Source organism: Sphaeramia orbicularis, chromosome 24 (assembly GCF_902148855.1).
Source record: "Sphaeramia orbicularis chromosome 24, fSphaOr1.1, whole genome shotgun sequence".
Lineage (NCBI taxonomy): Eukaryota > Metazoa > Chordata > Actinopteri > Kurtiformes > Apogonidae > Sphaeramia > Sphaeramia orbicularis.
This window is the reverse complement of record NC_043979.1, coordinates 49215385-49229850: the sequence shown is the minus strand read 5'-3', so window position 1 is coordinate 49229850 and position 14466 is coordinate 49215385. Positions and strand designations below refer to the sequence as shown.

General features: G+C 32.8%; 1 protein-coding gene across 1 annotated transcript in view; it reads left to right on the top strand.

Annotated features, from left to right (window-relative positions):
* The window catches only part of LOC115414891 (uncharacterized), a 185128-nt gene that overhangs the window by 54419 nt on the left and 116243 nt on the right, over positions 1-14466 (top strand). The window lies entirely within an intron of this gene.

Here is a 14466-nt window from a genome sequence, read left to right as displayed (position 1 = left end):
TCGGACGTGCAGACTTGAAACACTGAGAAAACTAGATAAACGCCTCTGTAAAGATCTGCTTTTATGTCAAATATTTGAGTATAGGTTTAATTTATTACATGTTTAATTTTATCCTCCTAACACCCAGCTATGGGTTTTCTGTCCACATTTGTGGACAAGAGTTTCACAACTTTATACAAAAAAAGAAAACTGTCCACCACAAAGGACATTCTGTAAAAATTTAAAGACTGCATCTGAAAAACTGTTGCATCATGATGTTTCCAATATAGGCACTTATTTAATAAAAAAACAAAAAAAAGCTGGTACTTTGCTGACATTTCCTGGGTCTTAGGAGGTTCAATACCTAATATTTGGAACCAATATTCACTTTTAAAGTCTTTGAAAAGGTCGGTGAAGCATCTGTGTGTTATTTATGCAATAAATTATATACATTTTTCAAATCGGATTTTATATTTTCTGTGTGTTTTTTGTCCTTTTGTGTCGATATAGTAGGTTTAAGTGAAAAATAATGGACAGGTAATATAGATGAAGTTGTGCTGAAAAAAAAAAAGCTACCAAACATGGGTATAGTAAACATTTGTTTATATAGTATATAAAGGCAAAATCAAAAGTACTCAAAAACGGCCAAAATACGCTCAGACCACTAAGGGTTAATATACCCAGTGTCGTTTTTACACTTTGTAAATTCAGTCCTTTGGTGGGCCGGTTTTGGCCCACGGGCCGTATGTTAGACACCCCTGGTCTACACGATGACAGGAATCTAAATTCTGCACTAGGGATGTAACGATTACCAGTATAGCAATAAACGGCGATAAAATTGCAGACAGTTAGTATTACCGTTTCAATTCTAATTATCATGATAACTGTTTGATTACCGCACTTTTAGGGGAAAAAACCCTATGGAAAGATCTGCTTTTATGTGAAATATTTGAGTATAATTTTGATTTATTACAATTTTGATTTTCTATACCTAATATTTGGAACCAGTATTCACTTTTAAAGTCTTTGAAAAGGTTCGTTAAGCATCTGTGTGTTATTTATGCAATAAAGTATGTAAATTTTTCAAATCGAATTTAAAATTTTTTGTGTGTTTCCTGTCCTTTTGTGTTTATATAATAGGTTAAAGTGAAAAAATAATAGACAGATGAGATAGATGAAGTTGTGCTGAAAAAAAAGATCCCAAACATGGGCATAGTAAACATTTCTGTATATAGTATATAAAGGCAAAATCAAAAGTATTCAAAAACGGCCAAAATATAACCAGTGTCATTTTTACACTTTGTAAATTCAGCCCTTTGGTGGGCCGGTTTTGGCCCACAGGCCGTATGTTGGTCACCCCTGGTCTATATGATGAAAGGAATCTAAATTCTGCACATGTATGTTATGCTTGGGGGGGGGGGGGGTTGCAAAGCATGTATTTAAAGTATGAAAATAAGCAAATATAAGAGGGCGAGAAGGGAATTGTGCGACTTCAATAAGCGCTTTAACAGCGAGCATGTGTCTTCAATCTCATTTCCAACCACAGCTTGTCATCATCAGGGATCAAAGTTTGGGAGCAGTGCCTTATATAGCAACATGATTATTTATAAGGCCTGGGAGCGACATGAACATGGACAAATAAAACAAAATGCCAGCACAGTGTGTGTTGCTATAGGTGATTAATGACTGATCTGATTAATGTGGTGGCTAATGACCTGCTGCTGATGGATGCGGCAGACTGCTTCGGCCTTCAGGCAGTTGATACCTCTGAAGTACGCCTCACTCCCATGGATGAAGAACCATCATTTAGGCAAAGGAAATTATGGGCTATTTTAAGGGCTTTTTGCTTTGGGAGCATGCATTATGTATTTTCTTAAATGTACCTCTCAGTGCCACTCACCTAAACTGTAATACTAGTTAGTAGGCGAACCCGTTTTAAGTTCATTCTAAGTGTTTTTATTCAGTATTCTAGCGGAGCGTTTGATTTATGTGCAGTATGATGCAGAAAAAATCTAAATGTCATTGTGTTTGTTACACACTGAGAGTAAATATGAAATAGTGGAGGTTTCTAATGGGGTTTGGTGGTCTGCTACAGAGGTGGAAACACACCTTTACATTAGAAACGTGTGATTTTCTTAAATTTACCTCTCATTAAACCATAATATTAGAAGATTAACCTGTTTTAAGTTAATTTTTGTTTATTATTCTGGTTGATAAACAGTTTTTTTTGTGTTGCATGATGCTGAAACTCCCTAGTGGATTGCAGAAAAATATCTAAATATCATTGTTCTTGATAAATACTTCAAGTAAATGTGAAATAGCTGGTTTTGTGTGCAGGTAAAGAGGTTAAAACACACCCTTGCATTAGATAGATGTGTGATTTTATTAAATTTACCTCTCATTACCATTCATCTAAACTAAAATACTAGTCAATGAAGCTTTTTTAAGTTAATTTTTGTGAATTATTCTGGCTGATATATTGTTTTTTGTGTTGCATGATCCTGAAACTCCTAATGGATTGCAGAAAAATATCTAAATATCATTGTTCTTGATAAATACTTAAAGCAAATGTGAAATAGCTGGTTTTGTGTTCAGGTAAAGAGGTTAAAACACACCCTTACATTAGACAGATGTGTGATTTTCATACATTTACCTCTCATTAAACCATAATACTAGTAGATTAACCTGTTTTAAGTTAATTTTTGTTAATTATTCTGGTTAATATATTGTTTTTTTGTGTTGCATGATGCTGAAACTCCTAATGGATTGCAGAAAAATATCTAAATATCATTGTTCTTAATAAATACTTAAAGCAAATGTGAAATAGCTGGTTTTGTGTTCAGGTAAAGAGGTTAAAACACACCTTTACATTAGACAGATGTGGGATTTTATTAAATTTACCTCTCATTACCATTCATCTAAACTAAACTACTAGTAGATGAACCTGTTTTAAGGTCATTTTTGTTAATTATTCTGGCTGATATATTGTTTTTTTGTGTTGCATGATGCTGAATCGATCTAAATATCACAGTACTTCATACATATAGAGAGTAAATGTGAAATAGCTGGTTTTGTGTTCAGGTAAAGAGGTTAAAACACACCTTTACATTAGACAGATGTGTGATTTTCTTAAATTTACCTCTCATTACCACCCATCTAAACTAAACACTAATGGATGAACCTGTTGTAAGTGAATTCTGAGTATAATTTATTCCTGCTGATGATTTGCTTTGTGTGCAGTATGATGCTGAAACTCCTACAGAATTGCAGAAATTCACAAAAAACGTCAACAGCAGAGGTTTTTAATGAGGTTTGGTGGTCTGGTAAACAGGTCTGACCTCTAAATACGAACAGGTGAGTCTGTTTGAACTTAATTCTAAGGGTTTGTGTTAATTATTCTACTTTTGTGTGCAGTATGATGCAGAAACTCCACCAGGATTGCAGAAAAAAATATAAATATCCTTGTCCCTGTTAAATACTGAGAGTAAATGTGAAACAGCAGAGGTTTCTAATGGGGTCTGGAGGTCAGGTAAACAGGTCTGACCCCTAAATACGAACAGGTGAGTGTGTTTGAACTTAATTCTAAGGGTTTGTGTTAATTATTCTAGTTTTGTGTGCAGTCTGACGCAGAAAACATCTAAATATCATTGTTCTTGATAAATACTCAAAGTAAATATGACATAGCTGGTTTTGTGTTCTGGTAAAGAGGTGGAAACACACCTTTACATTAGATAGATGTGTGGTTTTCACATGTTCACTCATCTGAACCCAAATACCAGTCAGTGAAGCTGTTTTAAGTTCATTTTTGTTAATTATTCTAGTTTTGTGTGCAGTATGATGCAGAAACTCCAGAAAAAAATCTAAATATCATCGTCCCTGTTATTTAGTGAGAGTAAATGTGACATATCAGAGGGCTTCTTTTGCAGGTGCATATGTTTGTTTGCAGGTGTGTATATATATGTTTCTTTTGCATATATATGTGTGTGTGTGTGTGTGTGTGTGTGTGTGTGTGTGTGTGTGTGTGTGTGTGTGTGTGTGTGTGTGTGTTTCTTTTGCAGGTATATATGTTTCTCTTGCAGGTATATAAATGTTTCTTTTGCTGGTACATATGTTTGTTTGCAGGTATATATATATGTTTCTTTTGCAGGTATATATATATGTTTCTTTTGCAGGTATATATGTTTCTTTTGCAGGTGCATATATTTCTTTTGCAGGTGCATATGTTTCTTTTGCAGGTATATATATATATATATGTATGTTTGCAGATGTATATAAATGTTTGTTTTGCAGGTGCAGATGTTTGTTTTGCAGGTACATATGTTTCTTTTGCAGATATATATATGTTTCTTTCGCAGGTATATATGTATGTTTGCAGATGTATATAAATGTTTGTTTGCAGGTATATATGTTTCTTTTGCAGGTATATAAATGTTTCTTTACAGGTGTATATGTTTGTTTGCAGGTGTATAAATGTTTCTTTTACAGGTGTATATATGTTTCTTTCGCAGGTGTATATATGTATGTTTGCAGATGTATATAAATGTTTGTTTTGCAGGTGCAGATGTTTGTTTTGCAGGTGTACATGTTTGTTTGCAGGTGTATAAATGTTTCTTTCGCAGGTGTATATATGTATGTTTGCAAGTGTATATATATGTATGTTTGCAGGTGCATATGTTTGTTTGCAGGTGTATAAATGTTTCTTTCGCAGTGTATATATGTATGTTTGCAGGTGTATATATATATGTATGTTTGCAGGTGCATATGTTTGTTTGCAGGTGTATAAATGTTTCTTTCGCAGGTGTATATATGTATGTTTGCAGGTGTATATATATATGTATGTTTCCAGGTGTATATATATGTTTGTTTCGCAGGTATATATGTTTCTTTTGCAGGTATATATATGTATGTTTGCAGGTGTATATATATATATATATATTTGTGTTGCAGGTGCATATGTTTCTTTTGCAGGTATATATGTTTCTTTTGCTGGTATATATATATATATATGTATGTTTGCAGGTGTATATATATGCATGTTTGCAGGTGTGTGTATATATATATATATATATATATATATATATATATATATATATATATATATATATATATATATATGTATGTTTGCAGGTGTATATATATGTATGTTTGCAGGTGTATATATGTATGTTTCTTTTGCAGGTATATATGTTTCTTTTGCAGGTATATGTATGTTTGTTTGCAGGTGTATATATATATTTGTGTTGCAGGTGCATATGTTTCTTTTGCAGGTGTATATGTATGTTTGCAGGTGTATATATATATGTATGTTTGCAGGTGTATATATGTATGTTTCTTTTGCAGGTATATATGTTTCTTTTGCAGGTGTATATGTATGTTTGCAGGTGTATATATATGTTTCTTTTGCAGGTGTATATGTATGCTTGCAGGTGTTTATATATATTTGTGTTGCAGGTGCATATGTTTCTTTTGCAGGTATATATATGTATGTTTGCAGGTGTATATGTATGCTTGCAGGTGTATATATATATTTGTGTTGCAGGTGCATATGTTTCTTTTCCAGGTGTATATATGTTTCTTTTGCAGGTGTATATGTATGTTTGCAGGTGTATATATGTATGTTTCTTCTGCAGGTATATATGTTTCTTTTGCAGGTGTATATGTATGTTTGCAGGTGTATATATATATATATATATATTTGTGTTTCAGGTGCATATGTTTCTTTTCCAGGTGTATATATGTTTCTTTTGCAGGTGTATATGTATGTTTGCAGGTGCATATATATGTTTCTTTTGCAGGTGTATATGTATGCTTGCAGGTGTTTATATATGTTTCTTTTGCAGGTGTATATGTATGTTTGCAGGTGTTTATATATATTTGTGTTGCAGGTGCAGCTCCAGCCCCAGCCCGCCTTACCTTGGTCAGCTGTGCTATCTTCTTGCTCATCTTCAGGTGCAGGTCCTGGGTATATTCCATGGTGATGCCGGATGGGAAGGACATGGATGCCGTGGATGTGGAGGTGTATTTCCCCTGACCGGCGGGGCAGTAGAACTGCTGCCAGCCCGACCCAGTCGCCATCTTCACGGTGATGCTTCAGATTCTTCACCGGAGATACGAGCCGTGATAAATGAACCGGGTTATAATGACAGCGGACCGGGACAGAAATTAGAAATTAAAAAATTAATTAAAAAATTAAAAAACCCTCCTTAAACCGAAAACTGGGAAGAATACGGTTCATTTTGTTCGATACTACTGCACCAAAACAAACCAAAACACAGATTTTCAGTCGCCGGAAACCATCCTGTCGGTGCGGAAATGTGTCCGTCTCAGCGGTTCGGAGGTGCGGGTCCGGAGCTGCCGTCACCCGGTGGGGGCTGGAGGTTGCTTCCGAGGCGGTCGCTCGGTCACCTTGATGCCGGGGACCGGTTAACCGGAGCGGGCTGTGTCGCGTTCGGGTCCGCGGTGCATTCCGGCTACGGCGGCGGCGGAGGGAGTGCGCGCGGAGGACGGGCTCGGCGGTGGCTCGCGCTCCGCTGCTGTTGCCATGGATCACCTCAACAGTTTGTGGTGCATTCACGTAGCATGGGAGCAAGCGCTGCGTTCACGTGCCGTCGGAGGAATCCTTAATGAGGAGAGGGAGCGCACGTGAACGCAGGAGCAACGTGATGAAGCGGACGGTGATGCGTTCACAGGCCGGCGGGGTGTGTCGGTACAAACGGAGACTGGGTTAAAAAAAAAAAAAAAAAAAAAAAGTCAGAATTGACAAATAAATTATTGACTTGTTTTTTTTAATTGTGATGTGACGGAGTTAAATTGACGGGGTTATATCTTTATATGTTCAAATAAAAAAAAATAAAATAAGTAGGAAAAATAGAAAAAGGCGGCTATTAATAATTATAAGAAGTGGAAGGAAGTGTGGAGTAAAGAAAAAATAATAATGATGATTAGAATATTTACATTTATGCACTTGGCAGACGCTTTTTTCCAAAGAGACTTACAGGGGAAAACCAAAATTTAAAAAAATAATAAAAACTAGACTAAAATAAAATAAATACAAGAATAGATTAAAGACATAAAACAGCTGTACAATTAAAAACAGTGTAATACAAAAGAATAAAAAAGCAAAATGAGAGACTAAAATGCAAGAATAGATTAAGACGACATAAAAATAGCTGTGCAATTAAAACAGTGAAATAAAAATACCAAGTAAAACAACAGAATAAACATAATAGTACATTTAAATGATAATAATGATGATGATAATACCACAAATAATGCCACCAGTCTTATTATTATTATTATTATTATTATTATTATTATTATTATTATTATTATTATTATGTGCCTTTTTCTATTTTTTACTTCTTTATTATTCATATTTATACTAACATTATTATTCATATTCTTATTGAAATAATGTTAATATTAGAATAATCACACACACACCCTTTGGTGATTATTTTAGCAGCAATGAGTGGCCATCAGTAACTTTTTGTTTGTTTGTTTACTTGTTTACTTCTTTGTATTGTTTGTTTGAGGTCATAGTCTTACAGCGACATGACAAAGGTATGTTCAAGTAAAAAAAAAAGAAAGAAAAAGTTCAGCTAGAAAAAAAGCTGAAAGTAGTAGTAATAAATAATCATCATCATCATCATCTTTATTTATATGGCAAAAGTGCAGGTTACAGAGTGCTATGACAATCAATGCCAGCAGGAGACTGAGAAATGATAAGTGCAACAGAATCACTAATTAACCAAACATTAACTAACAAATCTTTGATAATAAAAAAAAAAAAAATGGGTGTCACAAAGGATAACACCAGCATATACATAATTGCAATAGAAAGAATCAAATTAGATAATTAATGAAGAAACAAAACAAAAATCATTAACATCACCACCCATTCCCAATAAAAGTGGATTAAAAAGTAGAGGAAAAAAAGCACTCAAAGGGAACGTTTCATTAAAATAAAGTACTTAAATACAAATCCAGTTCAGTTCATTTAAAATCTATGATAAAAATAGAAGATCTGAGAGATGGGACATTAACTGGCCACTATATTAGGTACACCTTCAACTCCTCATTAACTCAGATATCTAAAAGGCCAGAGGTCTATAACTCACAGATCTTAACCCAGTTGTGGATCATTAACTTCTCTCCAGTGGTTACCTGTGGTTTTGTCCAAAAAACTATAAGGAACATTATGCAAATGACACTTTTGAGCTTTTTTTTTTTTTTTTTTTCTATCGCTGATACAGGCCTAAAGCTATTCTAAAACTCAGCATTCTGTTTCTAAATAAGAAGGTTGTTTTGTTTTTTTTGCTCTATACATAAAAATCCGTTATGTGTAGTAAAAATCTCAAAGGTCATCTTTATTGTAGTTGTATAATTTAATTAACTGCAAAGTTAAAGTACCAAATCATCATAAACAGAGTAATGTGGAGGAGGGTTACATATTTTTAGATTGTAAAGTTTGCTGACTCCTGAACATTGTTAGCAAACTTAACCTTGACAGCAGCAGAAAAAAACATTAAATGGCCACAATAATAGGTACAACAAATGCTAGCAAGGTCACCAGAATCTTAAGAGTACAACTAAAGATTATCCTAAATAAAACCTAAAACATACACCTAAACAGTACAGAGACCTTTTAATTTGTCAGTTAATCAATCAGTTAAAATGTATATTTATATATATGACAAATGTAAATAACTGAGAGAAACAGGAAGAAATATGACCTATTATACAGATTGCAAGAGCCTGTTTTATCAATAAATGTTAAAGTAGTGCTGCGTACTACCCAACAAAACTCAAGTTCTATTTTGTGTAATCAGGAGATGATGCAGTGAAAAGAAAAAGCATAAAAAAAAAGACATATTTTATTCATCATTTTATTCAGAATTTTTGGTACAATGTACATTAATCAACATTCCAACCAATATAAATGTACCACATTTAGCTGTTATAAACGGACACCTTGGAGTTAATGTACAACAGGTCGTAATAATATAAGACGAGAAAACATATAACACATAAAAAAGAAGCTAACTCAAGTCAGTACCTTCTTCTGAAACATATTAAATAAATAAACATAAGCTGAATGTATTCAAGTGGCAGGTTATGTAAAACGCTACGTATTTCCTGTGTAGAGGGACATATAAAATCATTTATACAATTGCATTATGTAATAAGTATAATGTAAAACACTGACTGACTGTGTGTTTACAATAATATAAAGTGACTGGTTGTATGTATGAATAAAGTGTCTGAGTAATGTATGTAAAAACAGCAGGTACTGTTCCAAAGATAGAAACTCAGAGGGATTAAACATCTGTTTAATGGAATCCCCTCATTTATCCTCAATATTCTGTTGTCTTAAATATGTCCTTTGATATAATCATAATCAAAATAATGATTAATAATTCATTAATAATCAAACTCAGTGAAAAAAATATACGTGCATGTGTTCAATAAATGAATACAAGTACAAAAATTAAATGATTCCAATTACACTTTACTGTTTAAACAATAATAATTATTATTATTAGTAGTAGTATCAATTAGATTAGATTAGATTAGATTAGATTAGATAGAATGTTATTGATCCTTTGAGTAGAGTCTTCTGGAAATTGAGGTTCCAAAAGCAGCACAAACATCAGACATACACACAAGAAATACCATAAGAAAAAAGCAATACAATAATTTAACTATAGAAGAAGAAAAAGAAGAAGAAGAACAACAACAACAACCCAGTACGGGAAAAAAAAATGCAATTGTACTGTGGAAAGTACTAGTAGAAACAAGTGACAAAGTCATAGTAATCTGTACTATAAAAGCCAAGTGGCCGCTGTGTTCGTGTGTGTGTCTTGGGATTCACACTAGATACGTACAGAGTTGACTGCTGCAGTTTGTCATACTTATGTGTTTTTTGTCAAGGAAGACAGTAGTGAAAACGGTAAGTTGATAGGACCAATACTTTGGGAGACCATAGTAATTTTGGAATACAATATCCTTACAATCACATTGCTATGCCCAGAACACTTTGGCGGTGACTGCATGACAAATGCTGTACAGCATGTGTGAATACACAACATAATAAAAACAACCACATCTAGAACCCATGGGTCAACGCACTAGTAATAATAATAATGATAAGTAGCTTATATATAATATAATATAATATAATATAATATAATATAATATAATATAATATAATGTAATGTAATATAATATAATGTAATATAATATAATGTAATATAATATAATATAATAGGAGTGACACAGTGGTGCAGTAGATGGAACTGGTGTCTCACAACAAGAAGGTCCTGGGTTCAATTCCAACACCAGTTGATGGGGGCGGGACCTTTCTGTGTGGAGTTTACATGTTCTCTGGTACTCTGGCTCCTCCCACCATCCAAACACATGCACTGATAGGTTAATTGGTTAATCTAAATTGCCCATAGGTGTGAATGTGACAGTGGTTGTTTGTCTCTATATGTTCAGTCTATGATGAACTGCAGACTCATACAGGGTGAACCCGCCTTCACCCATATGAGTCTGGGATAGGCTCCAGTGACCCCCATGACCCTAGTGAGGATAAAGGGAGTTCAGATCATGAATGAATGAATGAATGAATGAATAATATTATAGCATCCACAATATGTATATATATATATATATGGTTGAATAATCACAGAATAAAAGTACTAGTAGAGATAAGTGGCAAAGTAGTAAATAAATAATAATAAGTTTCTTATTATATTATAATATATAATACATAGTATGCACAATATGTATGTATATATACATATATTGGATAATCACAGAAGTTATAACAAAGTGATAAAGTGATAATAGTAATTGTTGTCATAACAACAATATGCAAGATATACAAGCATTATTATTATTATTATTATTATTATTATTATTATTATTATTATTATTATTATTATTATTATTATTATTATCATCATCATCATCATCATCATCATCATCATTATTATCATTATAATTATCATCTCTATCATCATCATCATCATCATCATCATCATTATTATTATTATTATTATTATTATTATTATTATTATTATTATTACTATTATCATTATTATTATCATCATCATCATCATCATCATCATCATCATTATCATTATTATTATTATTATTATTATTATTATTACTATTATTATCATTATCATCATCATCATTATCATTATTATTATTATTATTATTATTATTATTATTATTATTATTATTATTATTATCCTCATCATCATCATTATTATCATTATAATTATTATCACTATTATTATTATTATCATCATCATCATCATCATCATCATTATCATTATTATTATTATTATTATTATTATTATTATTATGCAGACTTGCTATAATCAGTAATTATCAGCTGTGAGTCAGTAGTTTCAGATGATCTAACAGACCCCATCATTTCATACTAAACCCTTGAACCTGGCTCTCCACTTGGCATGAAATGAGTGTAACACTTCCCATAATGAGACCCAGAAGGAAAGGAAATGTGCAGCAGCTCCTCCTGATGGTTTTTTCCAGGCCGGAGTGAGTGTTAGCTCCCAGTGGGGAGGTCGGCCCAAGTACACTGTTCTTCCACGGAGCGTGAACGCATCGAGGAGCGTCCCAGTGACGTCACTTCATCTATCAAAGCTGAACCCGAGTGAAATAAAACATTTAAGCTGACTGGAATGGCAGCTGCAGGCGGTACTGCACATAATCATAATCACCAGGGTGACGCATCCACTTTGGGTCCTATTTGCATCCAAGTGGATTGTGTAGCGTTGTAGAGAGCGCATTTATGTTTGTGTGCAGTATTTGTGTCAGGGTGCAACTAATAAATGTTCAAAATTAATCCCTCCTAGCAGCATTAGCATATGTATTTAACATACCATTATAGTTATATAATCACGTATTTGTTTACTTAAAGGAATCCAAATGCAGTGTTAAAGCTGCACAGTGGGGTTAGCAGACACAATCACAAAAATAACTAATATGCAAATTCTTCTGTTTTTCAGCGATGATAGAAATATTTAGATTAGAACAGCAATTATTCAGTTTTATGTCTGTTAAGTCCATCTGTAAGCAACGTACAGAGATTACACTGGTCTACAATTTTTTAGAAATGTTTTGCTTCAGACATTAAATGTGCTAAATGTTACGTATTTTAATAAGATTAATTGGAAAATAAATGACAAAAGTGCCGGTTTGCTGATGTTTTCGAGGTATATGATTCAGTGTTATTACACATATATATTGGTTTATGTACATTTCTATAATAGTTTTATAAATCTTCCACTAAATAGAACCTGTAAAGTGAATGTATTCTAATGTGCAGACAGTGTTTGGAAGTAGATCTTGTCGCTCTGACACAAATATTCCTTTTGAGTCAAACCCATTCTCTCTTTAATTCTTGAATTTCACATTTTGACCCAAGGCTGTATCTTGGAAAGTTCAGCCAACCAGCATTTAGGACTGGATTTTTCTTTATCAGTGACTCTCGTGGTAAAATTTCATTACTTTTATTCTAGAAGCATTTTCCTTGTAGACCAGTGTTATTCACATTTTCACTATTTTTCACCGGTGTCCAAACATATCTACTGATGTCAACTTTTTAAAAGCTGTTCAACCAATAATCTGATACATGTTAAAATAAATAAATAAATCCAAAAAAAAAAAAATTTGGTGTAAAATGCAGTTATTCATATTTTCATGGTTGTTTAGAGGCTCCATAGTTACCGTGGAAACACTGTCATCTCCCACAACAGTGATTCTCAACTGGTGGGTCGTGAGCCAAAAGTGGGTCGTAAACCTGTTTTCAGTGGGTCGCAGGCAACAAATAAAGTTAAGAAACCAAACCTGTTTTATTTTTGATGGAGCCGAGCACCTTCCATTCACACTCCCCAACAGCAGGTAGTTATGTGGATTTTAGGCCTGAGAAAAACAAAAATAAAAGTAAAAATATCAACTATACCTGTGAACTATGTTACCCGCTGCATCGCCACAAAATAGCTCTATGTCTTTAAGGCAGGGGTCTCAAACATGCGGCCCGGGGGCTAAATGTGACCCGCCAAAGGTTCCAATCTGGCCCATGGGATGAATTTGCCAAGTGCAAAAATTCCACAGTCTTGAATTGAATTAAGCAAAAAAAAAAAAAAAGAAAAAGTTTAGCTTGAGTTAAGGAAAAAATGTTGAATTAAGCCAAAAAGAATCTTCAATTAAGTAAAAAAAATCTGAATTAAGCCAAAAAGAATCTTCAATTAAGTAAAAAAAATCTTGAATTAAGCCAAAAAGAATCTTTCAATTAAGTAAAAAAAAATCTTGAATTAAGCCAAAAAGAATCTTCAATTAAGTAAAAAAAAAATCTTGAATTAAGCTAAAAACAATCTTCAATTAAATAAAAAAAAAATCTTGAATTAAGCCGAAAAGAATCTTGAATTAAGTAAAAAAAAAAAAAAAAATCTTGAATGAAGCCAAAAAGAATCTTCAATTAAGTAAAAAAAAAAAAAAAAATGTTGAATTAAGCCAAAATAATCTTCAGTTAAGTGAAAAAAAAAATCTTAAATTTGGCCAAAAAGAATCTTCAATTAAGTAAAAAAAAAAAAAAAAAATGTTGAATTAAGCCAAAAAAATCTCAAATTTAGCAAAAAATCTTGAATTAAGCAAAAAAAAAAAAAAAAAACTCACTTAACAACTTCAAATTTTTTGTTTTGTTTGGTTTTAGTGAAAAAAAAAATAGCATTAAATTATTAAAATATTTACATTTACAAACTATCCTGTAACAATTAGATGTGAATAACCTGAATAAATATGAACCTGAAATGTCTGTATTAAATTCAGCCCAGTTTGAACTCTTTTCTTCCTGTTCCTCAGTGTTAGTGTCTGTAGATCTGATCATAATGCACGTGGACAAATGAGAAGTTGAGGCAGAATATTGTTAAAACTGCAATGATTTTTCAAAAGAAATTTCATTTTTTTCAGGTTAATCACATCTTTTTTGTTTGGATAATTTATAAAAGTAAGTATTTTCATAATTTAATGTTTTTGTTTTTGTTTTTTTTCACTAAAACAAAGACAAAAATTTGCAATTGTCATTATTTATCGGTTATTATGCTATTATTTGACTGGTCCGGCCCACTGCAGATCAAATGGGGCTGAATGTGGAACCTGAAAGAACATGAGTTTGAGAGCCGTGCTTTAACCCTTTCATGCAGACTGGTCACTCCAGTGGACAGTTCTTCTCCAGCTCTTCTCTTATATATTTATGGGTTTTGTTGTGTTAGTTCCACATCAGCCGACACAGTGGACGCTTATGCACCATCCCATAATACATTGTAATTCATACCATTATTGTACCTTTGCAGCTCAGGTTGATAAACCTGATCTGCAGTAACGTGTTAAATCAATTGCTAATTGTTATTAGACTGTAATCAACAGTTTTCTTAATCAAAAAGGGTGTTT